Source organism: Salvelinus fontinalis, chromosome 12, assembly GCF_029448725.1.
Source record: "Salvelinus fontinalis isolate EN_2023a chromosome 12, ASM2944872v1, whole genome shotgun sequence".
NCBI lineage: Eukaryota > Metazoa > Chordata > Actinopteri > Salmoniformes > Salmonidae > Salvelinus > Salvelinus fontinalis.
In genome coordinates, this window is record NC_074676.1 from 33,165,732 (window position 1) to 33,178,469 (window position 12,738).

At 41.9% G+C, this 12,738-nt stretch overlaps 1 protein-coding gene across 2 annotated transcripts in view; it reads left to right on the top strand.

Annotated features, from left to right (window-relative positions):
* Window positions 1-12,738, top strand: part of LOC129867206 (synaptic vesicle glycoprotein 2B-like) — a 41,112-nt gene continuing 28,374 nt past the window's right edge. The window contains exon 1 of one of the 2 annotated variants that reach the window (XM_055940456.1): window positions 1-179. The gene's annotated coding sequence lies outside the window, so the exon portion shown is untranslated. Of the gene's footprint in view, window positions 180-5,583; window positions 5,773-12,738 lie in introns of those variants that run through there. The other variant, XM_055940453.1, reaches the window with a different exon arrangement.

Consider the following 12,738-nt stretch of genomic DNA (forward strand, 5'->3'; position numbering starts at 1 on the left):
TGATTAGCATTCAGCTAGTGCCCAGACTGCATCAAGAAACTCCACTGCTCTAATACTCCACACTCCTTTCTCCCTCCCTTTCACCTCTCTCGCTCTCTCTGCATCATTCTGCTGGACCGGGAGGACCCTCCAATACAAAGTGAATGCCGTGCAGGGGTCTTCCAATCTCAGGGATGAAGGTAAACAAAATTCCATATTCTCTTGCTTTTACAAAAAATAAACAGCACTCAACTTATTGTAAGGTTTTTTAAAAAGCAAATCAATACTTGTTGGACTCACTGGGTGTACAGTAAGTTCTGCATGATGATTTTAGAGGTTCCTCATTACGTAACTGCTGTGGGAATATCAGTGTACTTATGGAAAACAGACTGCAGCATAATCCCATGTCTTTGAAGCATTCCCTCTTGACTCATTACTCTATTATCACTACTGATGACAATTCTGACTCCGTAGAAAGATCAATCGATAAATTGATACATGAACAGGTTTTCATATACAATTTCAATTTATTGTTGGTTTTTTATGTAAGGCAGACTTTATAATGTTGCATAAAGACAGCGCTGTTGCAGTTGGTCAGGAGATTCACTTGCACAGTCCCAAGGTGGGGATTCACCTGTAGCTTATTGCAACTTTGATTTGCTAATATTCTCTATTTGTATTCGAATTATATTTGTGAATATTCAGATTTGTATCATTCAGTCTTGAAGAACTCTGGGTTTAGTTGTGGTGTTGGTTGTGCTCTGATGCAGTAGGGTTGGGGTTGCAGTATCACTGCATTTCATGAATCTTGATCACATTGTTTATTTGAATTCCCTTCGTAACATTAACATCCCATGATTGTGAAAATGGTTAGATTAAAAAGGAGTGAAATGTCTTTATGTTTCTCAAAACATAATGAGATGGGCTGCCTGAAAGGATAAAGAGTATTGAGAGAACTGATATAGACTTGAGACAGGTACTGATGTTTCTGATTCAAGCCTTCATTTCCTCAGTGCATCCAGCAATGTCCCAGTTATTCAAAGGAAAATGTATGAAGCACATCCATTTTTCAGATGGAACTATGAGAACACATTATTCCATCCACAGTCCACTATCCTAACAAAGGCTGTGGATTGATGGGTATCACTTGGATGTACAAAACTAATACAAATAGAAAATCTATTGATTCTCAAGCCATTTGTTTTGCTGGAGTTAATTGGGAGGTGAGTTATCCACGTATCCCAAACGATTCATGAAAAACAAACACGTAATATGTGAGCAGGGGAACACGACCCTTCTGGGCATAAAGTGAAGCGGAAGGGCATTAAAGCATCTAACGACCCACTTAGCTTTTCTACAAGTGGTCTGAGGCAGTTGGTAAATAACTAGCGGGTTCAAGTGCAATTTTAGTAACAATGATTTTAGGAAACAGATTTAACGATGCACCTACAAAGGTTCTAATGATGAATTTAGCCTTAAGATGCTTTTGGGAAACCGGCCCAGATATTTAGCCAATTATTGGGCAAAATATAGGAATTGGGCTGCCTATGTAAACGCAGCCTCAGTACCAGGTAATTAATCATATAAATTATGTATGAGGGTTAAGACGGGGACACAGAGGGCATTGACCCTACAGGGGAGCTAACGCGGCTCAAAAATATGCAGTCCATCATTATCATAGTTTTCATTCAGCTCACACACCCCATAACATAATTATAGGGATTACCAATCAACAGGTCAAGAGCTGCTGGAGCTGGTGTTACATCCCTACATCCCATTTGTAATGAAGGGTTATGCTCTCAGGATATTTGAATACACCAGATATATAACAGTTCATATATCAGAGTAATGCTTTAACAATATCATAGTGATATGGGCACCATTCAAAATATATATTTTAAGTGGTTTTGATATGGTATGGATAGGAGCGTTTCCTGTTTATCCTAACATGTTCCAGCAGTACAGGTTTATATGATACTAGTAGTATTTGACACGCATGACATAATACAGTATTAGAAAGAGCTGCCATTGTACTATATCAAAGATGACTTATTCGTTACTTACAAAATATAGTTATTGAAGAAAATTACCACAGGTGGCCCTTGGTGTCCCTACTAACATACTGTGTAGCCAGCCCAGCGCTAGTGCAGTGGGTGTCGTCATTCATTCACCTGCCCTAGTGCCTTTCAGCTGTGTAAAGAGCAGGAGAATAGACACTCCGCCCCCACACCTCGGCACCTGGCCTCTCTCATGGGCATTGTTGTCAGGCAGGTAGCGCTCTCTGTTCCCTTTTAGGTCTTTTAAGAATCACACTCTTTTCCCTGGGCTAGATCAAGGGGAGGCAGACATTACAAGGCCTGATCATTATTTATGTGGCGTCCAGAGGGGGTTATAAAACAGGGAATTAAAAAAATACAAAGTTAGGTAAGGTAATTGTGTATCTAGGATATCTACAGCAGGTCTGATGGGGGGGGGGGGGGGGGGGGGCGAGAGTCATTGTATATTTCTGGATAATAATTATAAATTAACTTGTGTAATTTACTGGTAAATGCCCATTGGGTGTTAATTACCCTGTTTTGAGGGGTTGATGCCAAATGGGCCTGTCTTATCTGGTCACTGCCATCTGTTTGTAGATAATGATCTGTTGGGAGGGAGGTAAAGTGGTAGTACAGCTGACGGTAGTAATGCATACATTATCCCTTTTTAACGGCGGTTGATCCAGGAGAGATGATCGGCTCCGCAGAAGAATAGAGAGAGATGCTCATCTGGGTCCACGCTGATTTATGAGAGAGAAAGGGAGGGAGAGATGGAGTGAGGGAAAGGGAGAGCCAGAGGGAGGGGGGACTCTGCCCCACTGGATTGTAATGATGATTTGTGTCAGGGCCTGCAGAGTGGCAGGCAGCATAGTATGGAGGGAGACAGCTCAATGATTAATGTTGAGGCCCTGCTGCACCAATCTGTTCAGAGGGATTTGATGATGCTGGTGTGGGTTTAAACAACCGCCCCATTCCTCCAGGACCCTCCCCCTACAGGCTGATATATTTTTTCTCCCTCTCTCCCTCTCTCTCCTACCAGTTAACCAGTCACTGATACCATCTCAAGCAATGTAGCATTTTGTCATCTGCATATAAACGAATTCTATGGCAGAATATCTTGAGGCGGCGGGCATAGTGATCCCTATGAGGTTTAATGAAATGCAGCCGCACTGATATAATCAAAGTGGTTATGCATACAAAGGATGATGGATGACCACTGGAGAAATATAAACCAGCCAGGAATTATGAATTGAACTCAACTCATTCAAACCACTGAGAATAATAAAACGCTGATTTATACCCCTAGTGTGTACCCAGCATAATCCCTATATCTACCTCAGAGAGCATCCTGCCTGAAAAGCAAACAGATACACGGGGTCGGTTGGAATCAACACTTATCGATCCTGTGTTGACGACTACAACAACTGGACGTGTTGGTTTGCTCTCAGGGTGGAGGGTAAATTGGACCGGATGGCATATAGTTATTTTAAGTCAGACTGGTAAGAATGAGGTTGGTGAATGAGGTTTGTGAATGGATAAAGGTTAAATATTTTTTTTAATAAATGTACTATACTGTAGTAAAGTAATTGTCAATAATGAAGACAGATAGTCTATTAAATATATTTAGTGGATGGTTCTTCCGCCTGACTGACTATCTGTTGGAATTAATCCTCTTTCGATCAGAATTATATGGCATGGGGATTAGGGATCTTTCCCCCTATGCTGTGTTGGCCATCTACTCTCCATAATGATGTCCTAGTAGGCAGCAGCAGGACAAACCAACTGGCCCTCTCCAGGGGTGGGCCCTCCTGCCTGCCTGTATGCCTGGCTACAGGGAGGGGCTTAGGGGGAATCACCCACATCACAGCTGTGCAGTTAGGACAGAACTCCATTTTAGGACGATAGCGGAAGTCCCACTACACCATTTGAGAAGCATGTACAGTACATACATCATCGTAGACAGTTAATATACAAGAGATGGATGCGAATGCTGATATTTGAATTATTGATGACCAATCTGAGGATAGTCTGAGGATAGGAAGTACCAACATTTTATTCTCGTTCTGTGCTTTTCATGGCTCATCAGAGACAGAGAATGTAATTCATTCAAATGTTCAGTTGAATGTCACTGGTAATAGGAGAAATGAACTGTGTTTTAGACAGACTGGCTATTTCATCTCACAGATGCCATTTCCAGTCAAACTATTTTTATTGAACATTATGTACATTATGTAGTTGGAATTTGTCAGATAACTTGACATCCTGAATGACCATTTTATGGACTCACCATATTAAGTCAAGACAACTTTCTGAATCTTAGAAGACAACTACCTTTGCCAGAAGACCTATGCTGTACTGAATAGAGTAAACAGCAGTCACATCATCTGTCTGAGAAAGTCAAGGACCAGGGTCCCCCTCTGCCAAGCCTTTTAATGAGCACAGTGGGTGCTGCTCCATATGGACTGCCTTTGGTGCTTTACCCCCCCCCCCCCCACACACACACTCATCCACAGTTAGGCAGACAGAAAGGTGAGAATAGAGGGCCTGCTGATCTGGATCAGGTAAACAGCTCTGGACAGAAATCTGTGGGCCAGTGTGGCTGTTTAATCTAATCCTGACAGTGAGCTTTTATTCCATTATAATAGCTGGTTATTTATCACTGTACAATTCTACCCAAGGGACTCTCATCAATTAAGATGAACGAGAAATATGACAGGGTAGCTTCAATTACCTGCCACGCTTTAGCATAAAAAACGCTAAAATATGTTTTTTTTAAAGCACTATTGTAAAACATTCAAGGTTCAGTTGAGTGTGGAAGCCTACAGTTGTATTTGACAGTATGCTGCCAGCCGCATCCTCCTGTGTGTAACATCACTCCATCTTAGAGAGGAGCCAGAGCAGCATACTGTAGATGGCCTGCAGTAATTCACCTGTCCTGTGTGACACTGCTGAACTCCTGCTCCTGAAAACGCATCTGAAAGTGTCACAAGACAAACAGCAGCTCTGAGCTGAGCTGCCTCTCCTCCCACTTTCTATTGTAGGAGTACAGCAAGATCATCCATTTCCACTTTAACCTAAGCCAACACGTGTCACAGAGGCAGCAGAAAACCTAGCTGTTAGGAGCATTGGGCTACTAAACGAAAGGTCGCTGGTTCGTATATCTGGTGGAAAAATTAACACGGCAGTTAACCCCCCAACAACACCAGCTGCCCAGGTGCCGATGCCATGGACATTGATTAAGGCAGCCCCCCGCACCTCTCTGTTTCAGAAGGGTTGGGTTAAGTGCGGAAGACACATTTTGGTTGAATGCAGTTAGTTGTGCAACTGACTAGGTATCACCAGCCACCCATCTGCCAGCCTCAATCCCTCCTCCACATCTCTGCTCTCCTCTCATTTTCACTCTCCCTCCATCACACACACACACGCACGCACGCACACACACAATTCAGCTCAGTAGTGTGTCTCTCCTTCCTGCCGGGGAAGAGGTGTGAGCTTGTTGTTGCAGAGAGGTTGGGTGGACTCTACCATTGTGAGTGTGATGGGGTGGGCGTGATCAGGGATAGGGAGCTCCTCCTTTGATGAGTGGGGCGGATAGCAGGCGCGGACCCTAATCTGTTCCTGAGCTGTACACTGAAGCTAAAGGAGGGTATCCTCTGTTACTTTACTACCATAGGCCCCAGTCCTGGATTTGAACCTATTTTATGTGATGTTTTGGTCTTTATCTAAAGGAGGAATTACTGTTTTGATGCCAACACTGGTAAGATGACACATTTTTGTTTGTTTGTTGCTGTTTTTTCATTTCAAATGCATTATTTTCTCTTGATTTTAGATTAGATTCTGATAGAATATTTGCTGGTGTTTTTATCCTAGAAAAAAGGCTGGAGGCAAAGGCTGAGGATGCGATCTCAAAAAGCCCTGCACTTTTCTGCACTTTTTTCATATCTTAAAATAGAAATCATTCCAGGGTAGTTTTGGGAAAAACTTACAGATAAGCAAATGCAGTAAACACTGTCTTCAAATAAATGAGGACACTGAGGAAGAAACTCCAATTTCAGCAAGATAGATTACGGGTGATATTACACTATCAATAGATATATTTCAGATACACTTTTCCCTGAAATGTCATTAATGTAGCATTGCCAATGAAAATGTATTTGATACTTACATTTTTTGTATTATTATTATTCATTTATTTAACCAGGAAAACCACTGTTAGGGTGAGATCATGACAAGAATAGCAAGGATGTGAAAACAAATGCAAAAAAAAAAGTTTAAATCATATAAAATTTGATTTGTCACATGCTTCGTAAACAACAGGTGTAGACTAACAGTGAAATGCATATTTTGACATTTTATGTTTGTTTCCAATATACTGTAATATCACAAAGATACTCATGTAAGCGATTGCCACAGATTCCAGTGCGATTCATTTTTACTGTAGTGTGCAGCAAAAGTTGCTACGGATGAGAGAATGTTGTTTAAATCGAAGAATGTACCAAGAGTTTGTTGCTGTGCTATAGGATTTTTATTTGGATCCTCTGTTGAAGAAGCAGCAGCTATTCTTCCTGGGGTCCACACAAAACATAGAATATGACAAAATACAGAACACTAATGGACAGGAACAGCATACTACATAGATCACACAATTGATGTGTGTCTGCAGCTAAATTAGTGTAGGTTATATTGCTCTACTTAGCTGGGCTTTACTGAGGGAGTGTGTGTGAGGGGACAGGTTGCTTCCTGCAGTGGAAAGGAACATATGCATTATTTATTAATAATAATCTTGCCTATGCAAGGCAGAAGCAAAGCATGGCGGTGCATTACTGTCTTTAGATCACATAACCAGAGCTGGCCTGTTAGCACGTTATCCTCCTCCTAAGAAGACAACAGCCAGGAAAAGCCCACTTACACTCTCTCTTATCCTGCTGTCACATACAAAGTGTGGACAGATGGGAGGGTGGAATGGGACTCCCATAAGCACCCTCCATACCAGAACACAGAGGAAGGAGGCCAGTGAGCCCAGAGAGGTCCCTGGGTATTTCAGTCATGTTTTATCTGTATTCCACATTCATCTTGACCACGATCAGGAAGAAGATAGTATGTGTGTAAGAGCTAAATCAAATGCTCCAGAGCAAAATATCCAACATTTAGAAGTTGACAGGATTAGGCGATAAGATCTCTGAGATGGCTGGTGTGCTTTGAGATAGGGCTGATATGGTGTGTACCAAGAAAGTGTTGCCGGTAAAATGTGTGTTTAATCAAAAAAGACAGGTTGAGGGGAGACTCGATATTAAGCAACGGGACGAAACATCAATGCTTTGCTGCAACAGGTTCTGTAGCTAACTTCGATGTCTAAGGAAAAATAACACAATCGAAGGTTTACTTTCATCTTGACAATCTGACAGTTTGTCCCTGTTGAACGGTCGAGAGAATGTTGTTTTCAATCCTGTACGTCTGATGATCTATACAGGGACAATATGTAGATTCTAAAAAGAGAAAACACCAGGACTATGTTAAAACCAGGTAGCAATACTTCATGCATAAAGTAAAACCCCAAAACAAATATAACTAAATAGATTCATTTAAAATATTTAAAGGTAATTTAATCTGTTTGAATTTGATGGTCAATCTATTTGGAGAAATGCTGATTGTTATAAAACAAATTCATTAATCAAATGCCAAATACTTACTCAATGCTCTTTGTATGTACCAGGGACATTATGTGGTTAGTTCAATTTACTGTGAGTTGAGAGCCAGGACCAGTGGATTGTTTTCATAGTGTGCCCTCCACTATCGAGTGAGGAAATTGACTGACCAGCCTTTTCTCAATTAGATTTGCTCAACTCCTGCATCCTCACTCATGCGTCCTCACTCCTCCAACCTCTCTAGCCTCCTTTTAAAAAAGGTCAAAGGTAATCGAGGAGAGGTGGCGAGGAATGTGAATGGAGATGAAAATGCTCTTATTTGAAATAAGCTCCTTTTCCACTCGCTTGTCATCAGGCAAATTAGGTTTACAAGAGTGGATTTCAAAAAACTTGTAAAGTGATAAAAACTAAATAAGTAAATTATTAAAATCATATAATAATTAAAAATGATTAGTACCAGATCGTGTTTAAATGTCTGCATGCTTTTCTCCTGCGACAATACAACAGCTGATTCAAAGGGTGTTTGGCAGATATCAAAACTTTTCCGCGGTAAGGTACACTTGTGCTTCTTCGCCAAAGGGAGGCTATAGAGGGGAGGACCGTCTTCCGTTTGCCTGCTAACGAATTGGCACTCCTCGACCACTCGGCCACTTATCGGTTTCTGGGTCACAGAGGAGAGAGGAAGGAGGACGGACTTTTGCCCAAACGAGAAAAAGCCATAGAATATGCTAATGCTTGTACACATACAAAATCATTGCCTGCAATCTACGCAGACGATTGCATTTGTGGCAAGAAAATATGAATTTTAAATAAAAAGGACAACTTCAGTAATGTTACATTCATGATACTATACATTAGAAGCTCTATCCAGTGAATCATCAAAACTCTTCAAAAATGGTTGAAAGTATTCCTTCTGATGCTAATTGCTTAAGAGTCTATTGATGCTATTTAGCTGTACAGCTGAGGGCTTTGGGGGCTGAAAATACTGTGGTACAGACTGTCCCTGAATATGAATCTTTAATATGCTGCACTTTAAAGCATCTCTCTCTTTCTCTCCCCCGTTCTCTCTCTTTCTCTCCCCCATTCTCTCTCTTTCCCTTGTTCTCTCTTCCTTTTCATGACCCTCCTTCTCTCCGTGGCCTCTTTGAACACCTTAAGGTGTGTTTTGAAGCATTGTTCTTTTATTTTATCTGCTGACGCCATTCATAATGTTGAATTTTACCGCTACAGTACATCCCTGGACATTACATAATTACAACAAAATGGTCTTCCAGAACAATACCAGTAATGAAAATAGCATAGCAATGCCCTTCCTGAGACCCATCTCAGAGAAAGCGTCTCTCTCTGGCTCTAGGATGGACGGTTGTAGGAGGCAGTAAATAGAATGTGCAGTCAGACGCCAGTGGGTTCTTTAATATTTAACCATGAGTTACAACAGCATAGAGGCACTTCTCCTAACGACACAGAAGATCCTCCACTTCATCTCAAACCCACGGCTTGGCTGTCATCACTGAACCTCTTCCAGTGGACCCTTTGCTCTCCCCTCAGGTCACAAAGGCTGTTCAGACCCATGCCATCATATTTCATTTAACACATGTCAAGCAGCTTAGGGCTTCCCAACTGATTCCCTGACTTTGTCATTGTGACCATTCCTTTTGAAGTGAGTGATAGCTGCCCAGGGTTATTGGTCATAGGAGACATGTCCTCTGTGTGCCTGAACATTGGACCCTGTTGGTGCACACAGTGATTAGTCTCTCCCCACAGCCACTGTAGTGAGAGAACACAGTGACAGTCATTGGGAGCTTGTCAATAACAACATGATGAGTTCTAGTCCGAGGTTATTATCTCAGCTCTGTCTTTGGTGATCAGTAAAGCTACAATAGATGGTATGGCTACCTCATGATGACACACTGCCAGCAAAGGAAGTACCATCGGCGGTACTATGTCATTAGCAATCTTCAATTGCTACCTGGGCATGACGATCATTGATGACCAATGGTTTACTCCTAACAATATATCCAATCTCCTGTGCTGAATCATTGGTCACACAGCAATGTCATTTGGACACTTGTTGAATGACACCGATGAGACTGGCCGGAAATGAACAGTGGGTTCAATTAACAAGAGGCTATAAGAAGGAACCAGTAAATTCTATTTTATCTGTAGAACGGGACCCATAGCAATCTGCAATTTCTCTGTCCATTGGTAGTGTTCTTAAACAACTGAGGGTCAGAAAGTGAATCAATAACAAATTATTGGAACTAATGTGTGCTCTGCTCTATGTGCCTTGAAGCATAGCGGTACACACTGGAGGGCCGAGTAATAGATGTCGGCCTCCCCCTCTCCGTTTAATGGACCTCTCAATTTTATTCCTCCCTCTTTATTTGCGGGGTAGATGACAGCATGAGACCAGCACACTGCCACCCCTCAGCCTGGCCCCTGACTGGCACAACAGGCCTTATAACATATATTTTATTACCCCACCTAGGGATGGCTTGGTTTATATCTCTGATATTTACCATACACCCAAAATTGGGATGTATCAGAACATATCTATCTTATTTGTATGTGAGATGTTGATGAAATACATCGCAATGGAGAGGTAGTGATAGTGGTGAAGATAAAAAATAATACTGCCAGAGCAGAACCATGAAATTAGCCTACGTGTGAGCATTTTCATTTGCTGAGACTACAATGTCTTGCTCGGTTTCTTGAGCAGATGTTAAATGACTAGGTTTTGGCTTCAGTTCTGTTTTGGACCAAACTATGAGTCATTGCCTTTATGCGCAAAAAGCTCCAGCAAACTTTAATGACGTAACAACACCGAACACTAGGTGCAGTATTCTTCCCTTTATAACAAGATTCACTCAAGCATCAGATCTGAATCTAATACACCAGATGCTTAAAACAAACCTCTTTTGATTTAGCACTAATTAAGATAGAAATACAGACATATGTAGCTCTAATGGAGATATACAAATATAAGCAACGGAATCATCACATCAATTAGTGGGAAGAGGGTATGAGATGGGATGACAGGACAGCACATTTTTTTTCTTTTTTTTTCTTTTACCCCTTTTTCGTGATATCCAGATGGTAGTTACAGTCTTGTCCCATCACTGCAACTCCCGTACGGACTCAGGAGAGGCGAAGGTTGAAAGCCATGCATCCTCCGTAAGACAACCCCGCCAAGCCGCACTGCTTCTTGACACACTGCTCGCTTAACCCAAAAGCCAGCTTCGGAGGAAACACCGTACAGCTGGCGACATAAGTCAGCATGCATGAGCCCGGCCGCCACATGGCATTGCTAGAGCGAGATGGGACAAGGACATCCCAGCCAGACAAACCCTCCCCTAACCCGGACGACGCTGGGCCAATTTTGCACCGCCTCATGGGTCTCCCGGTTGCAGCCGGCTACGACACTGCCCAGGCTCGAACCCAGATGTCACGCCCTAGCCTTAGTTATCTTTGTTTTCTTTATTATTTTAGTTAGGCCAGGGTGTGACATGGGGAATGTATGTGTTTTTTGGATTGTCTAGGGTTTTTTGTACGTTTAATGGGTCAGTGTCTTGTCTAGGTGTTTGTAGGTCTTTGGCTGCCTAGATTGGTTCTCAATTAGAGGCAGCTGTGGTTCATTGTCTCTGATTGAGAGCCATATTTAAGGCAGCCATAGGCATTTGGGTTTTGTGGGTAATTGTCTATGTAGAACGTTTGTAGCTTTTGTCTTGCACTTACGTTTGTAGCTTCACGGTTGTTTTGTGATAAGTGTTCGTTTCGTGTTTCACTCGTCTCTAATAAAGAGAATGTATTTTTCACACGCTGCGCCTTGGTCCACTCATTATCCTCAGGACGATCGTGACACCAGATCTGTAGTGATGCCTCTAGTACTGCGATGCAGTGCCTTAGACCGCTGCGCCACTTGGGAGGCCAGTTACAAACACTGATGTGAAGAAAACTCTTTTAAATGAACACGTATGCAAAAGAACAAGGCAGCATCATTAGCTATGTTTCCATTAACTTGTCCAGTGATTTTTCTGTCAACATTTAGAAAGTTTGCATAGAAAATAGATGTGACAATTACCTGCTAGGGTGCGTTTCCATTGAACTTTGAAAACAGCTTGACGTAAGGATGTCACACCTAAAAACTATATATCTCAAAAACCTATTGTCGAATGAAAATATTGTGGTTGAAGGGTTTCCATTACCCATTTAGGCAAATTGCACGTTAATATAATAATATATAATATAATATATTTTTTGCGACATTGCGTTTGTCGAATAAACCTGGGTCAAATGAAACCTGCCTAGTAACAGTTAAGCAAGATGTTTTAAATCAATTTCCGAAGCATTCTATAAAGTACTGTATTTTTCCAACCAAACAAACCTCATAGTCCTATAGTGTCCTCTATATTCTTCTAATGGCCTTGGAGATATACATTGATACATGATAGACAAAGGCATCGATGGAGTCAAAGCCAGGTAGACGGAGTCACAGACGCCATAGATAGATTTATATGGTTCTGGATAGAGTACCTACCCAACTGAAAGGCACAAGCTAGTGTTATGAAACTCCCAGCTGGGCATGGCGTCAGCAGAGCGAGAACCACGGCAGGATGGGCAAGGCGGGGCAGTAACCTGAAACACTCTGGGTCATGGGAGAAGTGTTGTCCTCTGACTAGAGAGAGCGAGGATGTTCACATAAGACAGAGTTTATTTTGTTTGTTTTCAGAGCGGGACAATGAAAACTGGAGAAAATTGACAACCTGGTTTGAGATTAGTTATGAATGGCCTCCTATGCCACTTTTCAGGGTAAGATTTCACATTTCCAAGGCTATAACAACTAATGTCGAGATTAGATCCAGTCAAGGAATAGAGATGTCAACGTGCTCTAATAAAACCAGCCTACTCGTGTGTAGAAAGACACCAATGAAAGGGAGGGAGGGTTTTTTCATTCAGCCAGACATTCATTTCCTTCTCATACGCAGCAATAAAAGCCGGGTCTTCTCCTGCCATCCTTCACGCCTGACTTTATCAGTTCAGTGTTGACATCGAAGCATGGAGTGCTGCATCTTTTATGT